General features: G+C 39.6%; 1 pseudogene; it reads left to right on the top strand.

The window, feature by feature from the left end:
* Positions 1-2,125, top strand: part of LOC110560726 (kinesin-like protein KIF22) — a 93,330-nt pseudogene extending 91,205 nt beyond the window's left edge.
* The last annotated feature ends 12,469 nt before the right edge of the window (positions 2,126-14,594 follow it).

The following is a 14,594-nucleotide window of genomic DNA, read 5'->3' as shown; positions in this document are numbered from 1 at the left end:
AAGCACTAGCTTTTAGGTTTCTTACTTTGTTCTCTTGTTTCTGAGTATGTTAAATATTTTGTTTTTATTTTTAAGTCTTATGCCCTTTTAAATTCCTTTTCTGAGTTTAATACTGTTGTATCTTCTACTTTAAAAAATTAAGATAAGACTGGATGGGATGACTAGGGACATGTTGCCAGGAGAAGTGGGCCTTGAGGACAGACTGATGGAGCGCAAGCATCCCAGGAGTCATCAGATTGGAGTCGGTCACCGTCAAAGCAAGGGAGGGACTGGCCAGTGTCCACCTCCAGCTCCAGTAAGGATGGGTGTACTACTGGCCACTTATGGATGAAAAAGCAAGAGAACCCCCCTATGTATGAGGCATAGACAACTGCTCTTCCTTAGGTGGCAGACTGGAGGAAATAGCAGGAGACATTCAAATATATCAGTTTGATGCCTTCAATGGGGAGAAGACACTCAGTAGACTTCTATGTAGGTTCAGTATAGTCCATCTTAAAGCACTTGCTGGTAGGGCAGCATGCAAGTGTGCCTGTTTATGGACCTGCTGGGGCAGGCAAGACACCCACAATGAGTGGCAGCACAGAACAACCTGGAATGATTCCAAGGGCTCTCATGGACTTCTTGCAGCTTACAAGGGAAGAAAGTGCTGAGGGTCGGCCATGGGGCCTTTCTGGCACAATGTCCAGTTTAGAGACCTACCAGGAAAAGGTATTTAGACCTCTTTGGTCCTGCATCAGGAGAACTAGTGATTTGAGAAGACTGTTGAAGGAACATCCTGATTCCAGGCCCCACACAGAAGCCCATCACTAGCTTCTTTGACTTCGAGCAGCACTTTCTGCCAGCCTGTAGAAGTCACATTGTAGGAGCCATCTGGCTTAGACTGCACTCTTCCTGTAGTCATGCAGTGCTCTTGGTCATGGTGGATTAGCATGAATGTTTGGCACTGTTTCTCCAATGGTACGGAAAACTCTACCTTATTGATTTGGCTGGTCCTAAGGACAACCGTCACACAGGCAACCACAGCATTAGGCTCAAACAGAGTGGAGCCATCAACACCTTCTTCTTTGTATTGGGCAAAGTGATGGATGTATTAAAACAGGGCCTCTCTCCTATACCATTCCTAGGACAGCAAACTCACTTGCCTATTGCAGGACTCTCTGGGTGGCTCAGCTTATAGCATCCTCTTTACTAACATTGCTCCTGAAAGATGATTTTACGTGTATACAATCCCAGCATTGCACTTTGCTGCTAAGTCCAAGGAGGTGATTAGCTGACTTTTCACCAATGAGAGTCGACAGCCTCATGCCTTGGAACCAGTTAAGCTGTCTCAGAAAGAACTACCAGGCCCATCAGAGTCAAAGAAAGAGAAAGGCCCTAAAGAAGAACCGACTGGAAGAGCTAAGTCTACAGTAGCTCCAGCCTCTGCCTCCCAGAAACTAAGGCTCTTATAGAAGCTAAGCAATATGGATCCCGCCATGTTGGAGAACCTCTTGAATTTGGATTGTTGCTGGATTCCCAGGGGAGTCAAGGAACACCTCTACTGAATACCCCAAAGCAAGAGTGAGTGGTATTCATTAGGACAGTACAGGAAAAATACTAGGGAGATCGAGAGGCTTAAGATGAAGCAAAAAAAACTGGAGACCAACATGCTGGCCCAGGAGGCACTGGATTGAAAGGAGAAAGAAAACACACCTTTTCCACTTGTACCAGCACAGTGTCAAAGCCCCTGAAAAAGGCTGTGACGATGCCCCTGCATCTGATTTAGAAGCACTCAGCGTCCTGAAACACTGACATACATATTCTGAAGGGAAGCCAGAAAGGAATCTGGAGCCACAAATGTGTCAGAGGCTACAGAAAAGACTGAGGACTGCTGAGAGCTACAGGTTAGCCCAGAGTTATTGGCACACATGAGTAAAATATATATATATATATATATATATATATTGCATCTGCCGAATAAAGAGGCACTTCAGGATCTGCGCAGCCTGCAACTCATTGGCCAGAGAAGGCCCAACTCATCGTGGGGTGGAGGAAGATCCATGGCCCCTATAAAAAGCAGGTGGAGTCTTTGGTGAAGGTGAACTACTTGGGCTTGGCTGCCGGCCAACAATGTGGTCCTTCCTGACTACTAGCTCTTAACATATAGCCTTTTTTCTTTTAAAATCCTTGAATAATTACATGTTGCTTAAATGCAGTTTTTATTCCAAAAAAATTAACACAATTTTTTTATTGATTATTTGAGGATTTCACCTATAATGCACCCTGATCACTCTTACTTCCCACTCCTTAAAGGACACACACACACACACACACAGTACCCTTCTACTGTGGAGAGCTACACATTTGTATCATTATCACACTTTTAATGAGTTCTTTGGTGGCTTTCTGTCTAGGTTGTTACATTTTTTTGGTGAATAGGAGTAGGGGTTGTCACAGATGCTTCTATGTCTTTCTCAATTGTGAATCTGCAGTCATTAATACCACTGCAGAAGAAGCCTCCTTGTCCTTCAGATTCAGAAGTATGAATTTCCATACAGTATCGGGCCTCAGCACAGACAACAGACATCCACCTGGCTTCTGGAGTGAACATGAGCCGTGGAACTCAGCATGATTTGTGGTGGCAGTAGAGGCCACTGACACATGATCCTAGATGGCAGCCCTACCCATGGACATCAACATGGCTTCAGGTGGCAGCACAAACCATGCACATCAACATGGATTCAGGGTGCAGCACAGACCACAAACCTCAACATGGATTCAGGTGGCAGTGTAGGCCATGGACAACTGAGTGGTCTTAGGTGGTAACACATTCCACAGACATCAAGACAGCATGAAACCAAATGTAACCAGACATCCATGTAGCCTTCGGTGATAGCAGGAGCCATATAGGTCACTGACATTACAGCAGGACCATGGACACATCCCTTTCCCCAACCCTGGCAGCAGCATGAGCCTCAAACATCAACATGGTCTCAAGCAGTAGCACAGGCTGTGCATATCAACACAGTGATAGCTCAAGCCTCAGACCTAGATACTCACTACTTTGTTCCTCTATCCTTCCTGCCTCCATCGCAAATTTAACACAGTGACATTGGAAACTTCAGCATGCCATTCCAAATATACCACATAGCTCTACATGCAAATACTCATTGCCATGAGACATTGTTCTGGCTCAAGGCCTCTGGTATCTGAAGTATGTAAATGCTGGACCATCTCTGAGACTTCCTTGATCACAGGTATGCTTCAAAGTTTTCATCTTCATTGGTAATGATGAGCTCCCAGATCTGGTGCTATAGCCCCAGATTCTCCTTGTATTCCAGCAGCTCATGGATGGAGTAGGTGTTGGGGCTAACCTCCTGGAAGCACTGAATCTGGGTCCGGATGCATGTAAGCCACTCAGACTGCCCTGAAGGGCCAGGCTCTTTCTTGCTGGCAACACGAAACTTGTTTCCTGCTTTAGTGAGATAGACATTTAGGGCAGTTACTTTAAACCTTCTATGTAAATTTAAGAATTTTAACATATGAAATATCTTTTGTGAACTATTTGAATGCATCATAAGTAATATTACAGCCAGTATTTTGTTAGAATTGCTAGAAAAGTATTTTTTGTTTTATTATTTCCTGGTTCATAGATGATTGCTAAGAAAAGTATTTTTGTTTTATTATTTCCTGGTTCATAGATGATTTTATTTTCAAATATTTAATTTTTTTGACAACTGTTACTTCTAGGTTCACTTTCTTGTGTGAAGGAAACATACTGTCAATGATTTCTGAAAAATTGTAGTTTTTTGAAATAGAATATCATACATTTTTGGTGGAATTGCGTATAATTGTGGGTTTGTCAAATTCTTTCAGTTTTCTTTCTTCAATTTCTTTCAAATGCTTATAAGTTTTCATTCATGTAATTTGAAGCTCTGGAATTAAGGCTATACAACTTTGGATCTTTTTTCTTCTTCATATATGTACCCTTTGGTAGTAACAAATCTCTTTCATCTATGTGTGTGTGTATGTGTGTGTGTGTCTAATCCTTTATAATACATGTACTATTTAAATATATTTTTAATATATTAATAAAAGCAGAACAGCTTTCTTTCTGTAATGATAAATTATTATCAGGAGATTTTTAACCTTCCCTAGCTGTAGTTTTATAGAAAATGGATTTTGTTATATTTGCTTTGCTCATAAAACTGTATTGTTTGTTTTTCTTTTGTTTGTTTTTGTTTATTGAGACAGGGACTCTGTGTATCCCTAGGTGTTTTGGAACTAACACTGTAGACCAGGCTGACCTCAAAGTCACATAGATTCACTTGCCTCTGCTTCCCTTATCCTGAGATTAAAGGCACAATTGTTTGAATGTGTATGTGAGTGTATGTGTTTAAGAAAGCAGGAGTGATAAGATGTGCAGGTATAGGACAGAAAATAACCAGAGGGAGTCACTCCTTTCCCTCCAAAATATGGAATCTGGGGATTGAATCAAGGTTGTCCTGCTTAGTGGGAACTGCCCTTACTCAATGATCATAAGGATATTATATCCCGCATTAGGATTTGAGTTTTCACTAACAGAGCAAAGTGTGTGTGTGTGTGTGTGTGTGTGTGTGTGTGTGTGTGTGTGTGCAGCTTAAGCATCCTTGTAGGTTAGGATTGTTAGTGAAAGTGTTCTGTAGGGATTTGGCACATTACTCAACTAGGCAGGACAAGGTTGTTCTTTCTAGGAAATCAAGCTGCTTCCTTCTCCACCTTCCATGCTCATCCCATTCTCAGCAAGCAAGAGCTGGGAAGAGCCCTCAAGCATGAAGTAAAAACTTTTATGTCATCCTCCAATCACACTGCATTGTTCATACTGTACCATACACACTCTGGCTGCGTGATTTTATTGCTTCTGTAGCATTAGCTAGTTTTCCACTCACTTTTTGCAGGAAGCTAAGTTTGGTAGCAGCTACCACACCACTATCAAAAGTAAGACCTAGATTATTTTCAGAATTCATTTCCAAACACTACATGTTCTTGTGTTTTGATATTGGTGTTTAATTATAATTTGAGACAATTATTTTGGCTTTTGCTTTTTCTCTTTAAAAAAAATAGTATTGTGAATAAAGATATAGAAATAGAAACCCACTGAGATTTGTCCTTTTAACCTTTATTAAGTATATTTCTGACTTAATGAACCCATTAAGTCTTGGACGAAATCATGAGATTAAGTGATTAATTGAGAAAGAGGAGAGTAGGTGAGGTCAGAAGGTTTGGGTGATGTTTTTATATTGAGCTACAGAATTCATATTCCTTATACAGTAGTTAATGAATGCTGTGCTTATTGATCTGCTTGACTGAGAGGACTTACACAAGGGGCATGGTAAATACACAGCCAGGCAAACAATACATCATTGTGTCATTTATTCAGAAACCCTCAGTTGTAGAACTTGTGCAAACCAGGCATGCTAAAATAAGAATCCATGGTGTCAAGCGTTTTATAGCTTGTTTTGTCAGCATAGGCTAGGGCTGTACACTCTGGTGTAAAAGGTAACTCTTGCAGCATGCATATCTTTTCTGAAGCCATACATTTCTTTGTGCATGCATAAGCAAGAGAATTATGTATTTTGAGCTTATCTACTCTCAAAATCTTCCACATTCTTGTCTGGTACCTACTACCTGTCTCCTATCTTTGTGTCCTTTTTTGTTATTGTTATCATTAATAACACCCTGAGTTCAAATAGTACTGGAAGTATATACACAAGTGTGTGGTCATCCACTTATCATAGAAATCCTACCCAACAACCATCAACTGTCAACTGTCAGTACTTCCTTGTCAAGGGTTTGAACTTAGGATTCTCTTCTCTTCTGAGGTGGAATTTTGACTAGCTCTATCTTGTGAAGGTCTTGTGCAAGCAACTTCAGCTGCTGTGAGTTGATGCTTGCATTAGACATATCATGTCCAGAGACAGCATTTCACAGCTCTTCTCATTCTTCAGTTCTTACATTGTTTTTTTTTTTCCCACCAGAGACTCATTAGCTGTTAACTTTTCCACTAGGCTAGGCTGCCTTGTCAAAGGGTCCCAGGGATTATCGTTTCTCCACTCCTCTGTTATACTAGAATTATAAACATGCACCACTATGCTTGGCTTTTTTATTTCTAGAAATGGAACTCAGGGTCTCATGATTACACATTAAGTACCTTTTTCACTTCATCAACTGAGCCATCTCCCTGACATCAAAATCATATATGTATGTTCAAATGTCCCATCATGGAATTTCCAACAAAATGCCTAGGTAAACAGTGGGTAAAAATGTAGTGCTATGGGGACCAATTGAAATGGATTCAGTAAATTTTACATAAAACTAAATGTTGGTTAACTCTAACTGTGATCATCTGATGCAGTGTACAAATCCATTAAAATAAAATATGTATAATCAAGAAAATGATAGCCTTGCTATATTCACTGCAGTCAAGACCATGCCCAGATAATTGTAGTTCATTTTGGGTGCCTTCTTTTTAATAGGGAAGATTTTTCAAGTGAACTGAATCAGGAGGTTAAGCAGTCTGGAAACCACATGCTGTGGTCTAGGCTAGATGGGGGCATTACAATTTACCAGGTAGGTAATAATTTCCCAGGGCTTCGCAGAGAATGTTATTACATTTATATTCATTTAACATTTATCCTGAGCAGAATAGGAACATATGAGGCAGAAAGGTGAAGAATAATGAACATTGTTGATAGCCCTATGCCCCCACTCTCCCACCCCCATATTCTGTGCTGCCAGGTCCCTCCAAAAAATACAGCCAACATGCAGAATCCACTCACTCAGAATTTTGCATATTCCATCTGACCAATGTAAATCAATATAGAAATAAATAGCTTTTCTCCATAGGCTTCCCCTTGGGAGAGTGTCTCACACTGCCTAGCTGATCTACCTTGTAACTTAATCAACACTTGCCTCCAGCAGACATAGTACTACTGCTGTGTATGCTAATTAACTTTCCTCTATCTCATTGCACATTGGGTGTTTGTTTTGTTGTTTTTAATTCAATGTATCTCATAAATTAGAGCCATGTATTGATGGCTATCTCACACTCAAAGGTTCTTCATAAAGATAGTTAGAAAACTTCAAACTTTTTAACATAAATATAATTGATTTTATCCTTGCAAGAAACACACTGTAACTTGCTTCATTCCTCTAGAGTTGCTTTGGAAAAACTGGAATAGAATTTTACACACAACTCAAAAATCAAAGCTAGGATCCATGTGCAGAAAATTCAAGAGCTATATATGAGTTTTTATAAGAACCCATAAGTAAAATTTTAACTGTTAAAAGGCTGTTCAAGACCTCCAACTTTCAGAAGCAGCCACCATTCAGCATCCACTCACTCAAAACTCTCCATGTCACTTATCTCATTTAAGATGCTTTATGATGTTAAGGCTAATGTTAGATGTCTCACTGGGTTAAGTGCTTGCTGTACAAGTATCTGGACCCCCAGAATTTACTTAAAGGTAGATACAGAAGCACATGTTTATAATCCCCATTTTCCCATGGCAAGTTGGGAGGAAGAGACAGGGTAATGCTTGGACACTCATAGGGAAATTTACCTGGTAAAGACTACAGTGAATAACAAAGAGAATTTATCTCAAAAAAAAAAAAGGTGGAACGAAGTACTTCTGACATCCACAGGTGTGCTTTGACAAGTATGTGTCCAAACTCACAGAAGTTTGTGCACACACACACACACACACACACACACAGAGAGAGAGAGGTACAGGCTCACATACCACGTTTAGTTTTTTGAAATATTATTTTCAATTTTGATTATGTGCTCTTGTGACTGTGTATGAACACTTTTACATTGGTTCCCTAGGACACCAGAAGGTCCTCCCCTATTCGTGGACTTGGAAAGGGGCAGGGAGGAGATGAGGGAGGGAGGGTGATTGGGGAGGGAATGAGGGATACAGCTGGGATACAGAATTAACAAAATGTAACTAATGAGAAAAATAAAATTATGGAAAAAAAATAAATAAACTAGAAGACCATAGGCTTAACAAAAAAAAAAAAGAAGTTCTTGGATACTTTGAAGCTGATTTATGGTCATCTGACCTGCTTGACATGGATTCTAGGAACCAAACCTGAGTTTTCTGAAACAACAAAGCAAACATTCTTAACCTCTGATCCATATCCCCAGTCAGATATTTTACATTTTTAATGCGTATGAATTAACACTGTATTAGATTTTATATGAGAAAATACCAAGACAGATCAATGTGCTAGATGTGGAAGTGGAAAGAAACATCGATCTAATGTATGTGTAAAATACAGTGTGTACACACACATGCACACACACTGATTCCTCCATTTCTTCACTTAAAGCTACTATTTCTGACTGCCTTTTCTAGTAATTTACCTAATAAGTAGTCCCAGCTCAGTGAACTAGTATATAGTGTAACGGAACATCACGGAAACTATTTTCCACAATGAACTTAATGATAGAGATGTACTTTACCACTTCCTGGGGAAAAGCATAAATGAGTATTAACTTTGTGACACAACACTGTCATTCTTAAAGATATCAAATGCATAATTTTATACATGCACACACCCTAAAATACTCAGGCTCAGGTAAAATTGCTTAAAAAATTATAGCAAATGATTTATTTTTTTAAAAATTTCAAGAAAAAATTCCTATTAGGAATATATTATAATTTAGTGTTTTGAAATTTCAAAATTTCAATGAAATTAAATGAAATGAGCATTTAGTTTTTATTTTACTTAAATATCTTACTATTTTAATAGAGTATTTCAAAATTTTCATTACGGTGCATTAAATTATTTATCTACTTATTTATTTATTTATTTATTGTTATTTTTGGGTTTTTCTAGACAGGGTTTCTCTGCATCTTCCTGGCTGCCCTGTACTTGCTTTGTAGACCAGGCTGACCTTAAAGTCACAGAGATCTGCCTGCCTCTGCCTCCCTGAGTGCGGGAATTAGAGACATGAGTAATTGTACACAGCTTTTCAGAGGTCTTTATGCTATAGTCTTGTCAAGTATTTTTTGTTTAGCTCGTTCATAAACATGTTTTGTATATAAACAGAAAACTTTGCATGTCACCCATATAATTTTTATTAAAAATTAAAAAAAATCCCTTCCAAAGTTTTATCTTTATTTTTATTTTTTCTTCACAATTTATTCATTATAAATCTCAATAAAAACCCCCTCTCTTAACTCCCCCCAGCCCCACCCTCCTTCACTCCCTCTCTCCTCCCCTGTTCCCTTCCCCTAGTCCACTGAAAGGGGGAGTTCTCCACTACTGCCATCTGCTCACTTCTACCTTCTGTAGAATGTGCACCTCAAAAGTAAAATATCTTATGCTAAACTTCTCTATAGGGTGGGACCGGGAGGAGATGAGGGACGAGATACAGCTGGAATTCAATGTGAATAAACTGTAATAAATAATAATAATAATTTTCAAAACATTATTACATTTAAAATAAAATAAATGACTCAAAACAATTCTCTTCAGAAAAAATACTCTCCAATTTAACTTATGAATCTAGTAAAAACTTTGTACCAAGAAGACAATACAACTAAGGAAATAGTTCACTCATAAATATACATTCAGAAACCTTAAAAGTGTCTATTGCCAAGGGATTGGAGAGATGGCTCAGCAGGAAAAAAACATTGGCAACTATTCCAGAAGATAGCAGTTAAGTTCTCAGCACCCACAACAGGCTGCTTACAAGTGCCTGAATTCCTCTTCCAGGAGATCCAGTGTTTTCTATTGCACACATGTCCATGAATGCACACAGACAAATACATATATGAATAAATAAAAATTAAAATTAAGTGTATATAACAGCAAATAGAATTCAGAAATAGGCAATATAATTTATTTTTAATTTTTTTATTTTTTATTATTAATTACAGTTTATTCACTTGTATCTCAGATGGATCCCCCTCCCTCACCTCTTCCCAGTCCTACCCTCCCTCCCTCCCTCATCTCCTCCCATGCCCTTCCCCAAGTCCACTGATAGAGGAGGTCCTCCTCCCCTTCTCTCTGACCCTAGCCTATCAGGTCTCATCAGGAATGGCTGCATTGTCTTCCTCTGTGGCCTGGTAAGACTGCCCCCCCCCAATAAAGGGCAAGTGATCAAAGAGCCAGCCACAGAGTTCATGTCAGAGACAGCCCCTGTTCCCATTACTAAGCAAGAAGGAGGACCCTGGGTAAGATTATCAATACTCACTCAGAAAGGCAAACAGAGTGGACATTGGAAGAAGGAGAAAACAGGGAACAGGACCAGAGCCTACCACAGAGGGCTCTGAAAAACTCTACTCAGCAAGGTATCAAGGCAGATGCTGAGAAACGTAGCCAAACTTTGGGTAGAGTGCAGGGAATCTTATGAAAGAAAGAGGAGATAGAAAGACCTGGAGGGGATAGGAGCTCCACAAGGAGAGCAATAGAACCAAAAAATCTGGGCACAGGGATGTTTTCTGGGACTGATACTCCAACCAAGGATAATGCATTGTGATGACCTAGAACCCCTGCACAGATATAGCCCACGACAGCTCAGCAAATATAATTTAAAAAGATCAATTTGTGTAGAGTTTCAGAATGGGTGGATAGCTACATATTTTTTTAATCCAATAAGGAAATGATAGCATTAATGAGCCTTGAAAGAAATAGCATGTGATCTAATCAACTGATGAGAAAAAACACTGACACAGTGCAGCTCTTATCCAAAATGAAATCTTTAGAAAAGCAGAAATAGAAAAGAACACAACTCATAAAAAAGTGACTGTGAAAATACAAGTGAGATATTTATTGCTGAATAACCCAATGTTATCCCTAAAGAATGTCAGAATGCTTGTATTTATTCTTTCTTTTTAAATATCTCTTTATTTTTGCTTCATGTGTAAGTTTGAGAGTGGTGTCTATGCATATGTATTGAACCCACATACATCAAGAGAGAATCAAATCTCCTAGAGTACAGATGTGAACAAGATATGGCTGCGGAGAACTAAACGGGGTCCTCTGCACCAGTAGCCAGTGCTCTGAACTTCTGAGCCATGTCTCCAGCCTCTTGTTTACTACTTTAGTTCATAATAGTATTATAAGATTAGTTGATTTAATAGGCTGATACAGTGAAAGAAGAGGTTCTAAGATAGTGGCTACCAGTGTGTACCTTATCAAAGGGACAGAAGATCAAAGACTGTGAAAATGGTGACTAAACAGGCAGCTGGAGAGAAAACACTGACTTTGGTGCCTCTCGGACTAGTGGGGACAACCCTAGAGTTGGGGACAATCATATTCAGGCTCTCCATGGCCATCTCTCTAGTACAGGACCCTTCACTCCAGAAGCCAGACATCAGATTCCTTCCCCCACCTCACCTAGTGTCTGGATTCCTGGGACAGCATGACAACCTCCATACCAAGGTTCTACTGCTCTTCCTGTGGAGACGAGGTGGACAATAAAATATAGCATCCCGGATTCAAGATGGCAGAGACCAGACGATTTTGAGGCCCAGGAGGGTAGTGTCTGGTAGTCCTGTAAGCTGCAAGCTGCAGCTCAACTGGCTTTTGAGGCACTGGATCTCCTGTAGCTGCTCCCTGAGGTGGACATCCCCCGTCCCTACAGCTACCACTTGATCTCCCTGTGCCCCACTCTTTGGAGCACCCGTGCACCCTGCTCTCAGAGGTACTCGTGCTGGTGATCCTGCCCTCCAGGACACCTGCTGTCATACTCCTGCTCCTCAAGACACCCACGCCCAAGCCCAAGCCCCTGCCTTTCAAGTCACCGGTGTCAGCACCTTGAATTCTGAAGCTCACAACTCATCGTGATTGCATCTGAAACACCAGCACCCATTTGTTTTCCCCTCTCTAGTAATCCTGACCACTACTCCAGACTCTAGACTCTGGAGACAGGCAGATCCGGTCTTCAGTGCAGGTTCCAGGAACAAAGAGCTAAAGCTACAGACAAGATGGCTAAAGGCCAGTATAAGAACACAATCAACAAAAGCTAGGACATCACGGCTCTACCAGAATCCCCCCCCCAAAATAAAACAAACAATGGATATTAGAATGCAGCTGAACTACAGGAAAATGACCTTATCTATACTTATGTAGATATTAGAGGCATATCATGAGGAAATGAATAAATCTCTCAAAGAAATACAGGAAATTGCAATCAAACAAATAGAGGCCATCAAGGACAGACAGGAAACCACAATCAAATAGGTGAAGGAAATGAGTAAAACTGTTCAAGACCTGAAAATGGAATTAGAATAAATAAAGAAAACACAAAACAGAAAAAAACAACAACAAACAAACAAACAAACAAAAAACTGGAGATGTAAAACTTAGAGATCAGGAACCACAGAGGTAAGCATCACCAACTGCCTAAAAGGGACAGAGAGTGGCTGCATTGTCTTCTTCTGTGGCCTGGTAAGGCTGATCCCCCCTCAGGAGGAGGTGATTAAAGAGCAGGCCAATCAGTTCATGTCAGAGACCATCCCTCTTCCTATTACTATGGAACCCACTTGGACACTGAACTGCCATGGGCTACATCTGTGCCAGGGTCCTAGGTTATCTCTATGTATGGTCCTTGGTTGGAGTATCAGTCTCAGGAAAGACCCCTGTGCTCAGATTTTTTAGTTCTGTTGCTCTCCTTGTGGAGTTCCTGTTCTCTCCAGATCTTACTTTTTCCCACTTCTTTCCTAAGATTCCCTGCACTTTGCCCAAAGGTTGGCCATAAGTCTCAGCATCTGCTTTGAGAGTCTGCTTTCAGATGTCCTCTGTGTTAGGCTCCTAACTTATTCCCTCTTTTCTCCTTCTTCTGAAGAAGACAATGCAGCCACTCTTGATGAGACCTAATTGACTAGGATCAGAAGGAAGGAAAAGAAGACCTCCCCTATCAGTGGACTTGGGGCAGGCATTCGTGCAGAGGGGGGAAGAAGGGAGGGACAGGATGAGGGAGGGAACCACAGGGGGGATACAAAGTGAATAAAGAGAATTGCAGGCATTTAAGTTATAGCTAAAGGACTAATACATCTCTCAAAAAAATATTAAAACAGAAAAATTCCTGACACAAAACATGCAAGAAATCAAAGACAGAATGAAAATACAAAACCTAAGAATAATAGGAATAGGTAAAAAGGAAGATTACAGCCTCCGAGGTCCAGAAAATATTTTCAAGAAAATCATAAAAGAAAATTTTCTCAACCTAAAGAAATAGATGCCTATAAGCATACACGAAGCTTATGTAACAACAAATAGACTAGACTAGAAGATACATTCCTCCTGCCACATAATAATCAAAACACTAAATCTACAGAACAAAGAAAAAAATAGTAAAAGTGGCAATAGAAAATGGCCAATTTACATATAAAGGTAGACCTACTGGAATCACATCTAACTTTTCAACAGAGACTATGAATGCTAGAAGGATCGGGGCAGATGTCATGCAGACACTAAGAGACTACAGATGCCAACCCAGACTACTATACCCAGCAAAACTCCCAATCACCATAGATAGAGAAAACAAGATATTCCATAATAAAACCAAATTTAAACACTGTCAGTGCACCAACCTAGCCCTACAGAAGATATTTGAAGGAAAGCTCCATCCCAATGAGGTCAACTATACCTAGAAAACCAAGAAAACAGATAACTTCACAACAAAACCAAAAGAAAGCAAGCACACAGCATACTATCACCAACAACCCCACAATAAAAGGAACTAACAATTATTGGTCACTAATATCTATGAACATCAATGGATTCAACTTCCAAGAAAGAAAGAAAGAAAGAGAGAGAGAGAGAGACAGAGAGAGAGAGAAAGAAAGAAAAAGAAAGAAAGAAAGAAAGAAAGAAAGAAAGAAAGAAAGAAAGAAAGAAAGAAAGACACAGGCTAATACAATAGTTGTGGAAATAGGATCCAACAATCTGCTGCATTGAAGAATCATACCTCAGCAACAAAGATAGACAGATTTTTCAAGAAAATGGACCCAAGAAGCAAGCTGAAGTAGCCATCCTACTTTTTATTATATCTAATAAGATATACTTTCAACCAAAGTGAATCGAAAGAGATGGGGAAAGATGCTTCATTCTCATCAAAGGAAAAAATCTAACAAGAGAACATCACAATCCTGAAATCTATGCCCCAAATAAAAGGGTACCTGCATTCATAAAAGAAGCATTATTAAAGTTTAAATCACACATTGATCCCAATACATTAATAGTGGGAAACCTCAACACACGACTCTCACCAATTGACAGCTCATCAAGACCGAAGCTGCAAAGAGAAATAATGAGGCTAACAGAGGTCATGAATCAAATTGACCTAATAGGTATCTACAGACTTTTTCACCCAAACATAAAATATACTTTTTTCTTAACACCACCTGGAATCGTCTCCAAAACTGATCATTTAGTCCATCACAAATCAAACTTCAACCAATACATGAAAATTGTATTAATCCATTGTTCTTTATCATGGATTAAAGCTAGACTTCAACAACAACAGAAACAAACAAACAAAAAAACCTACATACTTATGGAAACTGAACAACTCCTTGTTCAATGATCACTGGGTGAGGGAAGAAATAAAGAAACAA

The sequence above is a fragment of the Meriones unguiculatus genome, chromosome 5 (genome assembly GCF_030254825.1).
Source record: "Meriones unguiculatus strain TT.TT164.6M chromosome 5, Bangor_MerUng_6.1, whole genome shotgun sequence".
NCBI lineage: Eukaryota > Metazoa > Chordata > Mammalia > Rodentia > Muridae > Meriones > Meriones unguiculatus.
The sequence above is the reverse complement of the archived record's forward strand: the minus strand, read 5'-3'. Positions and strand labels throughout refer to the sequence as shown.